Source organism: Squalius cephalus (assembly GCF_949319135.1).
Source record: "Squalius cephalus genome assembly, chromosome: 8".
In the NCBI taxonomy this organism is placed as follows: domain Eukaryota; kingdom Metazoa; phylum Chordata; class Actinopteri; order Cypriniformes; family Leuciscidae; genus Squalius; species Squalius cephalus.
This window is the reverse complement of record NC_137129.1, coordinates 29,003,362-29,020,212: the sequence shown is the minus strand read 5'-3', so window position 1 is coordinate 29,020,212 and position 16,851 is coordinate 29,003,362. Positions and strand designations below refer to the sequence as shown.

The 16,851-nt window shown below is 38.8% G+C and overlaps 1 long non-coding RNA gene across 3 annotated transcripts; it reads left to right on the top strand.

The window, feature by feature from the left end:
• Positions 1-2,923: 2,923 nt before the first annotated feature.
• Positions 2,924-7,229, top strand: LOC307162874. Of its 3 annotated transcripts, none has more exons than XR_013821981.1 (7): positions 2,924-3,094; positions 3,476-3,509; positions 3,688-3,756; positions 4,031-4,086; positions 4,487-4,527; positions 5,918-6,028; positions 6,580-7,229. It is a non-coding gene; the product is annotated as an uncharacterized lncRNA (long non-coding RNA). The 3 variants fall into 3 exon arrangements; XR_013821982.1 differs by having other exon boundaries at positions 4,447-4,527; XR_013821983.1 differs by lacking the exon at positions 4,031-4,086 and having other exon boundaries at positions 6,580-6,965.
• The last annotated feature ends 9,622 nt before the right edge of the window (positions 7,230-16,851 follow it).

Below are 16,851 nucleotides of genomic sequence, written 5' to 3'. Positions count from 1 at the left end.
GGCAACCCTGTCTTATTCCGCGAAGAATGGGAAATCTTGGTGATGTTCGTGAATTTAAAATTATACAGCTATCAATATCTTTGTACAACATTTGAACAACATTAATGAAACTTGATGGGAATCCAAAAGCCCTTAAAGAGCTTATAAGGAACTGATGCTCTACAGTGTCGAAGTCCTTGTAAAAGTCAAGGAATAAGATGATAGCATCAGACTCAATTTCTTCTTTATAATCAATAAGATCCAGAACAAGACGAGTATTACAGCTAATATGACGTCCTTTCATAAAGCCGGTCTGTGTTTCATTAATGATATGATGTAAATGTTGTTTTAATCTCTTGGCAAATATAGAAGCAAATAATTTATAATCAAAATTTAGAAGTGTGATAGGGCGCCAATTATCAATTAAAGTTACATCTTTGTCTGGTTTGGGAATAAGAGATATCACTCCTTGTTTCATAGTGGGAATCATCGTTCCAGTTTTTATACATTCTTGAAGCATTAATAAAAAGGGTTGCTCTAAAATTTCCCAGAAGTGTATAAAGAATTCTAAAGTGAGGCCATCGCATACAGGCGACTTCCCTTTTTTCATCGATTTCATTGCATCCCTAATTTCAATTAATGAAACAGGAGCCACACATAATAACTTAAATTCATCACTAATTTGCGGTATATAGTTCTTAATTTGATGTAGGTATGAATCACTTTGGTTTGCCTGAAAATCAGAGGAGTATAATTTTCTATAAAAATTTGTGACAAAATTTTCTATTTCTTCAGGGTGTTTTGAAACAGAATTGTTAATTTGCAAATAAGTAATGCTTTTCCTTTTAAAATTCCTTTTCTCAAGTGAAAAAAAAAAACTAGTATTTTTCTCACCCTCCTCAATCCATCTTGCCCTGGACCTAATAAAGGCACCTTTAACTATTTTAATATATAGCTGGTCTAATTCTAATTGCAAGGTTTTTAACTGACTAATTTCTATAACAGAGAGATTCTCTTTTTTGATTAAGTTATTAATGTTGCTTAACAAGTTAGCTTCTCTATCAGCATTAACCACTTTAAGGGCCTTAGCTCTATTAATAGCTAGTGATTGAGCTTTAAATTAAAAAAAATCCCAATTAGCATCATGTGATTCAAGCTCATTATTTGAAAATATTTGTTTATCTAATCCCTTGATCTGATCATTAAATATTTTATCTTTTAGCAGAGTATTATTCATCTTCCAATAACCACGCTAGGTATTCTTCTTTTGTTTTGTCTGCAGATTCAACTTAATTACTAAGTGGTCCGAGAATGGAGCATACTGGTGACTAACATCAAACACATATTGCAGTATCTGTTGAGAAATCAGAAAAAAATCTATTCTAGATTTAGAAGTTAGCAACTTATTATTCCATGTAAATTCCTTAACATCTGGATGATAGTAGCGCCATGCATCTGCAATATGGAGATGATCACACAAGGTACAAATAATGTTATTACTGAGGCCCATTTTAGGAGGAAATCTGTCAGCTGAATTATCTAAAACAACATTAAAATCTCCAGCAATAATAATAAATGCCTGTTGATATTTATTTTTGGTAACACTTTATATTACGACCCGCAAACAACTGCGTAAGTAAACCGAAATTACGGTGTACGTTTCTGTAATTATAGTGTACTTCCGTGTAGGTATAAGGGAACAATATGTTAAGTTTTGGGTAATAAAGGGGTAACAAGCAGATATACAACCTGCAAAGAACTTCGTAAGTAAACCGAAATTACGGTGTACGTTTCTCTAATTATAGTGTACCTCCGTGTAGGTATAAGGGAACAATATGTTAAGTTTTGGGTAATAAAGGGGTACAACCAGATATACAAGCAAATTATTTATAATGTAATTATTTTAAAACTAACAGGTACCTATTCTGTTAATATATTCCAGGCAAAAATTGTACGTCTGTTGTATATAAAAGTTTTTATCACATTTCTGGAAAAATATGTTCTTGTGCAATGTAGTTACAGGGTAATTTTGACATCTGTGGGTTGTAAATTATATATATATATATATATATATATATATATATATATATATATATGGCTGTATGTAAGCACAGTATGATAAAAATTTAATCTGAAACAATTTTATAAACAGCTGATTTCGAAAAACATTGGCAATGCTATTTATTGGCTTTTCTTACTAAACTACTTAACATTTAGCCAAAAAAAAAAAAAAAAAAATTCTGCTATGACTTTAATTTAGAACGTACCATGTAGTACTTAGTACTTACCCAGCAAACACAGAACGTTCCCCTAACGTTCCCATTTGGTTCCCATTTGGTTATTTTTTTGGGAACCAAATAAGAACGTTCTAGGAACGTTCTCTGTAGGTTATTTTTAGGTTTAATTTTTATAACCTAAAGAGAACGTTCTGGGAACGTTCCCTGCAGGTTGTTATTTAATAACCTAAAGAGAACCTTCACAGAACGTTCCCTGTAGGTTATTTTTAGGTTTTATTTTATAACCTAAAGAGAACCTTCCCAGAACGTTCCCTGTAGGTTATTTTTAGGTTTTATTTTTATAACCTAAAGAGAACCTTCCCAGAACGTTCCCTGCAGGTTATTTTTAGGTTTTATTTTTATAACCTAAAGAGAACCTTCCCAGAACGTTCCCTGCAGGTTATTTTTAGGTTTTATTTATATAACCTAAGGAGAACCTTCCCAGAACGTTATTTTTAGGTTTTATTTTTATAACCTAAAGAGAACGTTCTGGGAACGTTCTCTGCAGGTTATTATTTTAATATCACTTACTATTAACAGGCATAACTGACAACGTCGTCAGTAGCCTATGGTCCCCTATGGTTATAAGATAACCAACAACGTTCAGATCTATTCGCAATAACTTTTTATTAATGATATTTTAAGTTATGTTATACATTTTAATTCTATATGTTTATTTAAATGCTGCGTGACTTTGAAGTGTTTTAATGCGCATGCGCGTGATCAAACACTGGAGCGACCACGTGCGCTGCGCGTGAGCAGATGGAAACCGGAAACGTCATCGACAACTGACAAACAACAAAACTCCCGTCTCTCGCTGTTGGTTTCACTGCTTTCAGGTAAGTTTAGTCAACAAAATCTCACAAATAATACACACAAACGTCCCTGACACATTTCTTTCGTGTAATTGACACGCTTCTGTTGAATATTTACTTTAAATAAATGGTTTTGTGTCTTTGAAAAAGTCCGTTAGCATCTACGCTAGCTAACCGGTTTCAGAAGACAACGTTAGGCCTAAGTTACGTTAAGTTAAGGTCTTGTTTATGAAAGTTTGGGGTTTTAAACACATATTTAGTGTAGATAACAGTTTTTGATAGTTTTCTGGTAATTTGTCAATGGGTGATTAGAAGTAAGCTAATTTATTTAACCTAAAAGAATGCACTGTATTGTTAACTTAATCAGGGACGTCACTTACCAATATTGCTAAAATGTGATTTCAGAATAGCGAGAGAGAAAAAAACTCTACAACAAGGGGTGAGTTACTGTTTAATCATGATAATAATTCCACATGCATTTATTTCACAATATATTATCTTAAGATTTGTATATATTTATCTTTTCTGCATTTCACCTCTGTTCTAGCTTGGTTCCTTGTAATAAACCAATCCCATGTAATATTGTTGGCTCAGTGAAATTGCATGTTATGTTCTAGATCATCATGCTGATGGCCTGCTGCACCCCCTGTCCAAGAAAATCTCCACAGCTATGAACCATATGACTAGTAAGCAAAACCACCTCAAACATACAGTGCACTACTGTTCAAAGGTTTGGGGTCTGTAAGATTTATGCTTTTGAAATAAGTCTCACATTTTAAAATCATTAACCCCAGGTTTTTTCAGTGAGATTGTCCTTGAGAAGCCTGTAGGCTAAATAATCAGCTAAATAATAGGCGACTAATACAATATTATAATGGTCATAGTTATAATAATAATTAATTTAACTATTATGTTAACATGATATCCTGATCATTAGTATATTTTATTTTATTTCTTTAGGTCTGTTTTGAATTATGTTGGCCAATAAGACTGACACCATACTGTCCAACTCAAAGGTATTTATGTATTTGTATGTTTTTTTTTTATTGATCAATACTGAAATTCTTTGTACTTTTAAATGCTGAATGTGGTTCAGGGGGTCGACAACTTTAGGCAGTTATTTTTCACAGATTTATTTATTTAATGTTTATTTGACAGGGACAAATGCATAGAACATTGCTTTATAAAAAATACAAAGTAGATGCCATGCATACAGGTTTATAGCCATGACTAATTTGCAACCCCTAGATATCTTGGGCAGCTGTGGCTCATACTCTTAGCCTTTAAAAATGTTTGAATTGATATCCCCAATGCAATATCAGGGGGTAAATATATCATTAGAGTCCTTAAAGTTATGGCTTTGCTCTTGTTTCCAGATGAGATATAATCCCTATTGTTTGGCCCTGTATTCTTCAGGACAAGACCTTGATGCCATCCACAGTCAGTAGATGAAGAAGGTGAGTTCAGCCGAATTCAGTTCTCTTTCCCTTTCTTTTGAGCTTAAACGGACACGTGCACGCAAAATGAAGTCAAAATGCCTATCTTGGCGAGTTTCCTCGTAAACAGTCTTGTGTTTTAAACAGAAAGAAAACGAATGCGTGTCATTTATGTCTAGGATTAGGATTTAGGTCTGCGCATTCGTCTTAAAGGGACAGCAGCCTAACTTTGTGTCGCCAACGGTGATCAAACATCAAAAGTAGGGCTGCACGATTTGGGGAAAATGTCATATTGCGATAATTGAGGTCAATATTGCGATTACGATTGCGATATGCGATATAATAAACAAATGGTTTCATGAGTCAACTTGCTTGGTTCTCAAGGAAAATAAATGCACACACAGATTAGTGATAATCAGCCTAAAGAAAAAAGTTCTTTAGTCAAGAGCAGTGAGTGTTTTTCTCTGTTCCCTTTGTTCTTTGATTAACTTTAGCGACTGATTTTTTTTATTGAATTTTAACAAGAACAAAACATAATTTACATACAAGAGTACATATAACCATGCATGTCAGGGGTAAAGAAAAATAATAATAAAAAATAAAAAAATAAAAAAGAATAACTTTAGCGACATTAGTGGCTACTGTACTGTCCCTTTAAGACCAGCCGCTGTCAGAGACGCGGATCTCACACGCGCCTCATTCTTTCACGAGTCATCACAACTCTTCATGTTCATCATAAGACTACTCTTATGTTATGAAGACACTCGACAAAAATACATTTTTGCATAATTGTGTGTGTTATTGTTCGTTCAAGCTCGAAAGAGAACTGTATTCTGTCATGCTGTTTTGTGCGCACGCACGATATTAGCGCGAGTCTTTCTGTCTGTCACAGTCAGGACATTCACAGGCAGCGCGTTCATTTTGGCATACATGTGTGTTGAACGTTCTACCGCGAAAGAGAACTTGATACTGGCGCGCGTCTATCTGTGTGTGTGTGTCAGGAGGACATTCACAGGCAGCTCGTTCTTTTATGTCTTATCGCGCATGAATGGTTTAAAAGCATTTGCATTAATAAGTGCGTTAACAGCGCTAATTTGTTTATTTAATATAAAATCGCAGCATTTTGCGTCATATAATCGCGTAGGCTTGACATCGCGATTGCGATTGCGATACGATTAATCGTGCAGCACTAATCAAAAGAGAAAATGACTTGTAGCTTTAGCAAAGATACATTTAATTAATTTGTAGTTCTTTTATTTTTACAGTGAAGACTTATTTTACATTTTGATAATTCAATTTCTGTTCCTGATAAGTTAGATTTAACTGAAAAACATAATGCACTGCTTATTTCAACTATTTTTCTTCTATTGTATTTATCTATGCTTGTTATCTATTGTAATTTTCTATGCAGGTTCACTCCTCTACAAAATCCCCCCAATAGGGGTTATGCGGAGCGCCCAGCGGTCGAACCGGAAAGAGGTCTAAGCATTTCCGCTTTTCACTTCCGTACACATCTGCAGCGGTAGGGGATCTCTGAGTTTACTGTTAATTTTCGCTTATTATACTAAAATTCTTATTTCTGTTTTAATTAAAATGTCACGAATGCTAAAATATCAGAAAAGGGAACATCCGAACAGCAGTTTTTGTTGTGTGCCGATCTGCTCTATGTCGGGGAAAATGAGTAGTACTGAAGTACAAATAGGTTCTGTACTCATAAAGTGACGTCAACATCAGCAGTAGCATTCGCCGTCAGGCAAGTGTTATTTAAATAAACTCCTGATGTACTTACAAACTTTCAAATGCCTTGTTTAATGAGTACAGAACCCATTAGTACTACTGTAGAAGTTTGGTACCATTCTGGGCATTATTAGTGCGGTAATTTACGAGATAGAGCGCCGTTAGGGCCTGCACTAAACCATACGGCAGGTATCTCTAAATAAACTCTAAATTTTTCAATATCGTGCAGCACCAATATTGAGCATATCTTAAAGTGAACCTGGAATGATAATTTGTGATACCAGATGAGATGTATGTATGATAGATTTTGAACTGTACTTTTTTTTTTTATTTCAGGTTTTCTGGGATCCCAGCGGAAGGCATCAAGGCATCAGACGTTGGCCTGGACAGATGTACCTGTAAACTACACCGACCTTTGCTTTTGCATGGATGGCTGATTATTACCATGTTCTGTGAGGGTATCATTATAGCAAAACTGAGCACCTGTAACAGTGGAATTTGTAAGTGTAAAGTCACAGAGATAAAAAATTTTTATAGCAGTTTCAAACTTTTTTTCTCTTTCTCTCTCATAAACAATACAGCAGTTACAGGTTTTCAAATTCTTCATTGGAGGTGAGACTTATATGTTATATGTTGAGCGAATTTGCAGGTCAGAGTTCACTAGACTTGAATATTATTTTCTCTGTTTTTTATTTGACTTCAGAGTTGAAAGTGGGCTTAATGGGTACCCTTACCCCTATATAAAACATTCCTTTTTTGATTTGTAGTCTGAAATAATTAATAGTGCAATATAAAGAAATGCAATGTAGTGTTTTCAAATGTATACATTTTTCTTTTTTTTTTATAATTTATATTTTATTGTCTTTTTCACAATGTGAATTTTACAAAAAAAAAACAAAACAAGGCAAACACAGCCAATACTTTAAATCAGTCCCAACAGGTTTTCCTTGTATGCCCCTCTTGATAAGACATTTGTTTTTGAACATAAAACAGAAAGAAAAAAACAAGAAAAAAAAAAAAAATAATAATAATAATAATAAACATTTGTAGCTTAGAACCGGGGTGTGGTATGTGTTTCTCTTAGCGACAATCCTTGTATAGTAAATTTGTTTTTCTCATCCTTCTACTCGGTACATTAAAAAGGTATTCATAAACATTCAGACCTTACAACAAACCCTAAACAAAATCCATTCTATATTGCCTAATATATTTAAGCCATCCTCTCCAGATACTTTTAAATTGATCCACTTCCAATCTAATGGACGCAGTTAGCTTCTCCATATTGTAAATGGTTAACATTACATCAAACCATTCTTCCACTTTAGGCACCAAATCACTTCGCCACCTTCTGGTTATTGCTTTCCTACTAGCCAACAACATTATTCGTAGCAATTTATAATCATCCCTTCTTTTTAAGTTAAGACCCTCAACTATCCCAAGATACATAATTTCAAAGCTGGTTGGTATTTTCATTTCTATCACCTCTTCAATTACCCCTTTTATTTGTGTCCAATATTGAGTTATAAGGGAGCATCCCCAAAAGATATGGAAGTGATTTGCTTTAGTTTCACCACACAATCTCCAACATTTGGTATCTCCATGTTTTCTCTGTGCAGGGGTCGCAAAAAACCTTATTATATTCTTCCATCCATATTCCCTCCAAACTGAAGAATTTGTGGTTTTCCACTGGTATTCATTTATTTCCCCCCAATCCTCCCCTGATAACACTATGTTTGCCTCCCTCTCCCATCTCTCTTTAACATATACTGTGTTGTCTGCTTTCAAGTCCTCCAGAATTTTATACAATTTAGAAATGACTTTCCGTTCTGTCTGTGACCTATATGCTTCCATCATTATTTTTATGACCCCTGGCCATGTCGAATCTAGTTTAACTTTTTTAATTTCTTCTCCCAAATAATGACGTAGCTGTAGATATCTATGAAAATCTTGCTTCTGGAGGCCATAGATCTCCTTTATTTTCTGGAAACTCATTACAGTTTGATTTTTAATAACCTCCCAATACATTTTCGGGCCATTATTCCACAATTTAAACCTTCCATCCAATTTGTTGGGTGTGAAATCTATATCGTATGCGATCCACCTCAAAAACCTACAATGACCCGTTAACTTGTATTTCTTCACAATATCAGACCAAATTTTAACAGAAAGCTCCAACCATGGATTTATTTTAAACTGAGGTTTGCAAGAGTGTCGTGTACGTATTGACGTATAGACAGCTCGTAATTGTAATAGGAGCGCTTTTTGCTACGTTTATAACCCATTTACAATTTGAAAATAAGTTTTGTTTTTCATGCTGTTAAGAGGATCATCGGCCAATTACACACTGCACTAGAGATGCGCGGATCAGCTCTAACGTCACGCGAATCAGCTGTGATAGTGCGCAGCTCTGAATGCACGAGCTTGCGCGCCGCACACACAAGTTGCCTGACAGTTTTACCGCTTGTTTTACTATTGTTGCGCTTAGCAAGTTAATGGTACATTTCGAGATATAAAGTAACTAAATAAAATCTCACTAAACATTCCACACACATCAGAATGACAATGATGAATGTTATTTTTTATTAATCGACCAACGGATTATCGTCCGTCCGCAATATACATAGATATAAATCACACTGTCTAATACTCGCGCAACTATTAAAAAAGTGCGTTCATCTTTTGCATGACGCGGGCCATAAAATGAATGCCGATGGGCCGGATGCGGCCCGCGGGCCGCCTGTTGAGTATCTGTGGCCTAGAGTCTTGAAACCTGGCCAGATGGTAGGCCTCAATTTGGGGACAACCTATCAGAGTATGACCCATATTGGCCCATAGGTGGCGCTACAGCAACCAAAAGTTCAAAATTGCTCATAACTCTTAGACCCTTTGTCCCAGGCTCAAGTGTCTTACATCGTTGGAATCCTTGGCTCAAGGCGGACAACATGGCTATCTCCGATTTTGATGTAGACAGGGGAAATTTTCTGCTATGTCGAATTTTGTCCAAAACCTACTTTTGCGAACTAGTCCCTGGTTTTTCGCCCGATCGGAACCAAACCAGTCTAGGACAATTCTCTGGACTCTCTAGATCAATAATTATCGAAAAAAAGTTGAACTTTGGCATTTGGGTGGCTGTAACAGGGTCATTTAGAAAAGGGGCGGGGCAAAATACACTAAAAAGCCTATAAATCCCAAATGAAAACTCAGAACTTCACAAAAATTGATGAGCATATGTGTCATAACATGATGAGGAAGCATGCCGAGTTTCATGCAGATCGGACCCTAGGTGACGCTATAAATGGCAAAAAGCTTCCATTCTTATTAGGGGTTCAAGCATGAAATGCTGAAACCCTATAGTAATTGTAAGGATTCGTAAAACGCATCGCGCAGGACAAACCGTAAGGCCTAGAGACTTGAAACCTGGCCAGATGGTAGGCCTCAATTTGGGGACAACCTATCAGAGTATGACCCCGATTGGCCCATAGGTGGCGCTACAGCAACCAAAAGTTCAAAATCGCTCATCACTTTTAGACCGTTTGTCCCAGGATCAAGTGTCTTACATCGTTGGAATCCTTGGCTCAAGGCGGACAAAATGGCTATCTCCGATTTTGATGTAAGCAGGGGAAATTTTCTGCTATGTCAAATTTTGTCCAAAACCTACTTTTGTGAACTAGTCCCTGGTTTTTCGCCCGATCGGAACCAAACCAGTCTAGGACAATTCTCTGGACTCTCTAGATCAATAATTATCGAAAAAAAGTTGAACTTTGGCATTTGGGTGGCTGTAACAGGGTCATTTAGAAAAGGGGCGGGGCAAAATACACTAAAAAGCCTATAAATCCCAAATGAAAACTCAGAACTTCACAAAAATTGATGAGCATATGTGTCATAACATGATGAGGAAGCATGCCGAGTTTCATGCAGATCGGACCCTAGGTGACGCTATAAATGGCAAAAAGCTTCCATTCTTATTAGGGGTTCAAGCATGAAATGCTGAAACCCTATTGTAATTGTAAGGATTCGTAAAACGCATCGTGCAGGCCAAACCGTAAGGCCTAGAGTCTTGAAACCTGGCCAGATGGTAGGCCTCAATTTGGGGACAACCTATCAGAGTATGACCCATATTGGCCCATAGGTGGCGCTACAGCAACCAAAAGTTCAAAATTGCTCATAACTCTTAGACCCTTTGTCCCAGGCTCAAGTGTCTTACATCGTTGGAATCCTTGGCTCAAGGCGGACAACATGGCTATCTCCGATTTTGATGTAGACAGGGGAAATTTTCTGCTATGTCGAATTTTGTCCAAAACCTACTTTTGCGAACTAGTCCCTGGTTTTTCGCCCGATCGGAACCAAACCAGTCTAGGACAATTCTCTGGACTCTCTAGATCAATAATTATCGAAAAAAAGTTGAACTTTGGCATTTGGGTGGCTGTAACAGGGTCATTTAGAAAAGGGGCGGGGCAAAATACACTAAAAAGCCTATAAATCAAGCATGAAATGCTGAAAACCTATTGTAATTGTAAGGATTCGTAAAACGCATCGTGCAGGCCAAACCGTAAGGCCTAGAGTCTTGAAACCTGGCCAGATGGTAGGCCTCAATTTGGGGACAACCTATCAGAGTATGACCCCGATTGGCCCATAGGTGGCGCTACAGCAACCAAAAGTTCAAAATTGCTCATAACTCTTAGACCCTTTGTCCCAGGCTCAAGTGTCTTACATCGTTGGAATCCTTGGCTCAAGGCGGACAACATGGCTATCTCCGATTTTGATGTAGGCAGGGGAAATTTTCTGCTATGTCGAATTTTGTCCAAAACCTACTTTTGCGAACTAGTCCCTGGTTTTTCGCCCGATCGGAACCAAACCAGTCTAGGACACTTCTCTGGACTCTCTAGATCAATAATTATCAAAAGAAAAGTTTAACTTTGGCATTTGGGTGGCTGTAACAGGGTCATTTAGAAAAGGGGCGTGGCAAAATACACTCAAAAGCCTATAAATCCCAAAGGAAAACTCAGAACTTCACAAAAATTGATGAGCATATGTGTCAGAACATGGTGAGGAAGCATGCAGAGTTTCATGGAGATCGGACCATAGGTGGCGCTATAACAGGCAAAAGCCTTCATTCTTATTAGGGGTTCAAGCATGAAATGCTGAAACCCTATTGTAATTGTAAGGATTTGTAAAACGCATCGCGCAGGACAAACCGTAAGGCCTAGAGACTTGAAACCTGGCCAGATGGTAGGCCTCAATTTGGGGACAACCTATCAGAGTATGACCCCGATTGGCCCATAGGTGGCACTACAGCAACCAAAAGTTCAAAATCGCTCATCACTTTTAGACCGTTTGTCCCAGGATCAAGTGTCTTACATCGTTGGAATCCTTGGCTCAAGGCGGACAAAATGGCTATCTCCGATTTTGATGTAAGCAGGGAAAATTTTCTGCTATGTCGAATTTTGTCCAAAACCTACTTTTGTGAACTAGTCCCTGGTTTTTCGCCCGATCGGAACCAAACCAGTCTAGGACAATTCTCTGGACTCTCTAGATCAATAATTATCGAAAAAAAGTTGAACTTTGGCATTTGGGTGGCTGTAACAGGGTCATTTAGAAAAGGGGCGGGGCAAAATACACTAAAAAGCCTATAAATCCCAAATGAAAACTCAGAACTTCACAAAAATTGATGAGCATATGTGTCATAACATGATGAGGAAGCATGCCGAGTTTCATGCAGATCGGACCCTAGGTGACGCTATAAATGGCAAAAAGCTTCCATTCTTATTAGGGGTTCAAGCATGAAATGCTGAAACCTTATTGTAATTGTAAGGATTCGTAAAACGCATCGTGCAGGCCAAACCGTAAGGCCTAGAGTCTTGAAACCTGGCCAGATGGTAGGCCTCAATTTGGGGACAACCTATCAGAGTATGACCCATATTGGCCCATAGGTGGCGCTACAGCAACCAAAAGTTCAAAATTGCTCATAACTCTTAGACCCTTTGTCCCAGGCTCAAGTGTCTTACATCGTTGGAATCCTTGGCTCAAGGCGGACAACATGGCTATCTCTGATTTTGATGTAGACAGGGGAAATTTTCTGCTATGTCGAATTTTGTCCAAAACCTACTTTTGCGAACTAGTCCCTGGTTTTTCGCCCGATCGGAACCAAACCAGTCTAGGACAATTCTCTGGACTCTCTAGATCAATAATTATCGAAAAAAAATTTAACTTTGGCATTTGGGTGGCTGTAACAGGGTCATTTAGAAAAGGGGCGGGGCAAAATACACTAAAAAGCCTATAAATCCCAAATGAAAACTCAGAACTTCACAAAAATTGATGAGCATATGTGTCATAACATGATGAGGAAGCATGCCGAGTTTCATGCAGATCGGACCCTAGGTGATGCTATAAATGGCAAAAAGCTTCCATTCTTATTAGGGGTTCAAGCATGAAATGCTGAAACCCTATAGTAATTGTAAGGATTCGTAAAACGCATCGTGCAGGCCAAACCGTAAGGCCTAGAGTCTTGAAACCTGGCCAGATGGTAGGCCTCAATTTGGGGACAACCTATCAGAGTATGATCCCGATTGGCCCATAGGTGGCGCTACAGCAACCAAAAGTTCAAAATTGCTCATAACTCTTAGACCCTTTGTCCCAGGCTCAAGTGTCTTACATCGTTGGAATCCTTGGCTCAAGGCGGACAAAATGGCTATCTCCGATTTTGATGTAGGCAGGGGAAATTTTCTGCTATGTCAAATTTTGTCCAAAACCTACTTTTGCGAACTAGTCCCTGGTTTTTCGCCCGATCGGAACCAAACCAGTCTAGGACAATTCTCTGGACTCTCTAGATCAATAATTATCGAAAAAAAGTTGAACTTTGGCATTTGGGTGGCTGTAACAGGGTCATTTAGAAAAGGGGCGGGGCAAAATACACTAAAAAGCCTATAAATCCCAAATGAAAACTCAGAACTTCACAAAAATTGATGAGCATATGTGTCATAACATGATGAGGAAGCATGCCGAGTTTCATGCAGATCGGACCCTAGGTGACGCTATAAATGGCAAAAAGCTTCCATTCTTATTAGGGGTTCAAGCATGAAATGCTGAAACCCTATTGTAATTGTAAGGATTCGTAAAACGCATCGTGCAGGCCAAACCGTAAGGCCTAGAGTCTTGAAACCTGGCCAGATGGTAGGCCTCAATTTGGGGACAACCTATCAGAGTATGACCCCGATTGGCCCATAGGTGGCGCTACAGCAACCAAAAGTTCAAAATTGCTCATAACTCTTAGACCCTTTGTCCCAGGCTCAAGTGTCTTACATCGTTGGAATCCTTGGCTCAAGGCGGACAACATGGCTATCTCCGATTTTGATGTAGGCAGGGGAAATTTTCTGCTATGTCGAATTTTGTCCAAAACCTACTTTTGCGAACTAGTCCCTGGTTTTTCGCCCGATCGGAACCAAACCAGTCTAGGACAATTCTCTGGACTCTCTAGATCAATAATTATCGAAAAAAAGTTGAACTTTGGCATTTGGGTGGCTGTAACAGGGTCATTTAGAAAAGGGGCGGGGCAAAATACACTAAAAAGCCTATAAATCCCAAATGAAAACTCAGAACTTCACAAAAATTGATGAGCATATGTGTCATAACATGATGAGGAAGCATGCCGAGTTTCATGCAGATCGGACCCTAGGTGACGCTATAAATGGCAAAAAGCTTCCATTCTTATTAGGGGTTCAAGCATGAAATGCTGAAACCCTATAGTAATTGTAAGGATTCGTAAAACGCATCGTGCAGGCCAAACCGTAAGGCCTAGAGTCTTGAAACCTGGCCAGATGGTAGGCCTCAATTTGGGGACAACCTATCAGAGTATGATCCCGATTGGCCCATAGGTGGCGCTACAGCAACCAAAAGTTCAAAATTGCTCATAACTCTTAGACCCTTTGTCCCAGGCTCAAGTGTCTTACATCGTTGGAATCCTTGGCTCAAGGCGGACAAAATGGCTATCTCCGATTTTGATGTAGGCAGGGGAAATTTTCTGCTATGTCAAATTTTGTCCAAAACCTACTTTTGCGAACTAGTCCCTGGTTTTTCGCCCGATCGGAACCAAACCAGTCTAGGACAATTCTCTGGACTCTCTAGATCAATAATTATCGAAAAAAAGTTGAACTTTGGCATTTGGGTGGCTGTAACAGGGTCATTTAGAAAAGGGGCGGGGCAAAATACACTAAAAAGCCTATAAATCCCAAATGAAAACTCAGAACTTCACAAAAATTGATGAGCATATGTGTCATAACATGATGAGGAAGCATGCCGAGTTTCATGCAGATCGGACCCTAGGTGACGCTATAAATGGCAAAAAGCTTCCATTCTTATTAGGGGTTCAAGCATGAAATGCTGAAACCCTATTGTAATTGTAAGGATTCGTAAAACGCATCGTGCAGGCCAAACCGTAAGGCCTAGAGTCTTGAAACCTGGCCAGATGGTAGGCCTCAATTTGGGGACAACCTATCAGAGTATGACCCCGATTGGCCCATAGGTGGCGCTACAGCAACCAAAAGTTCAAAATTGCTCATAACTCTTAGACCCTTTGTCCCAGGCTCAAGTGTCTTACATCGTTGGAATCCTTGGCTCAAGGCGGACAACATGGCTATCTCCGATTTTGATGTAGGCAGGGGAAATTTTCTGCTATGTCGAATTTTGTCCAAAACCTACTTTTGCGAACTAGTCCCTGGTTTTTCGCCCGATCGGAACCAAACCAGTCTAGGACAATTCTCTGGACTCTCTAGATCAATAATTATCGAAAAAAAGTTTAACTTTGGCATTTGGGTGGCTGTAACAGGGTCATTTAGAAAAGGGGCGGGGCAAAATACACTAAAAAGCCTATAAATCCCAAATGAAAACTCAGAACTTCACAAAAATTGATGAGCATATGTGTCATAACATGATGAGGAAGCATGCCGAGTTTCATGCAGATCGGACCCTAGGTGACGCTATAAATGGCAAAAAGCTTCCATTCTTATTAGGGGTTCAAGCATGAAATGCTGAAACCCTATAGTAATTGTAAGGATTCGTAAAACGCATCGTGCAGGCCAAACCGTAAGGCCTAGAGTCTTGAAACCTGGCCAGATGGTAGGCCTCAATTTGGGGACAACCTATCAGAGTATGACCCCGATTGGCCCATAGGTGGCGCTACAGCAACCAAAAGTTCAAAATTGCTCATAACTCTTAGACCCTTTGTCCCAGGCTCAAGTGTCTTACATCGTTGGAATCCTTGGCTCAAGGCGGACAAAATGGCTATCTCCGATTTTGATGTAGGCAGGGGAAATTTTCTGCTATGTCAAATTTTGTCCAAAACCTACTTTTGCGAACTAGTCCCTGGTTTTTCGCCCGATCGGAACCAAACCAGTCTAGGACAATTCTCTGGACTCTCTAGATCAATAATTATCGAAAAAAAGTTGAACTTTGGCATTTGGGTGGCTGTAACAGGGTCATTTAGAAAAGGGGCGGGGCAAAATACACTAAAAAGCCTATAAATCCCAAATGAAAACTCAGAACTTCACAAAAATTGATGAGCATATGTGTCATAACATGATGAGGAAGCATGCCGAGTTTCATGCAGATCGGACCCTAGGTGACGCTATAAATGGCAAAAAGCTTCCATTCTTATTAGGGGTTCAAGCATGAAATGCTGAAACCCTATAGTAATTGTAAGGATTCGTAAAACGCATCGTGCAGGCCAAACCGTAAGGCCTAGAGTCTTGAAACCTGGCCAGATGGTAGGCCTCAATTTGGGGACAACCTATCAGAGTATGATCCCGATTGGCCCATAGGTGGCGCTACAGCAACCAAAAGTTCAAAATTGCTCATAACTCTTAGACCCTTTGTCCCAGGCTCAAGTGTCTTACATCGTTGGAATCCTTGGCTCAAGGCGGACAAAATGGCTATCTCCGATTTTGATGTAGGCAGGGGAAATTTTCTGCTATGTCAAATTTTGTCCAAAACCTACTTTTGCGAACTAGTCCCTGGTTTTTCGCCCGATCGGAACCAAACCAGTCTAGGACAATTCTCTGGACTCTCTAGATCAATAATTATCGAAAAAAAGTTGAACTTTGGCATTTGGGTGGCTGTAACAGGGTCATTTAGAAAAGGGGCGGGGCAAAATACACTAAAAAGCCTATAAATCCCAAATGAAAACTCAGAACTTCACAAAAATTGATGAGCATATGTGTCATAACATGATGAGGAAGCATGCCGAGTTTCATGCAGATCGGACCCTAGGTGACGCTATAAATGGCAAAAAGCTTCCATTCTTATTAGGGGTTCAAGCATGAAATGCTGAAACCCTATTGTAATTGTAAGGATTCGTAAAACGCATCGTGCAGGCCAAACCGTAAGGCCTAGAGTCTTGAAACCTGGCCAGATGGTAGGCCTCAATTTGGGGACAACCTATCAGAGTATGACCCCGATTGGCCCATAGGTGGCGCTACAGCAACCAAAAGTTCAAAATTGCTCATAACTCTTAGACCCTTTGTCCCAGGCTCAAGTGTCTTACATCGTTGGAATCCTTGGCTCAAGGCGGACAACATGGCTATCTCCGATTTTGATGTAGGCAGGGGAAATTTTCTG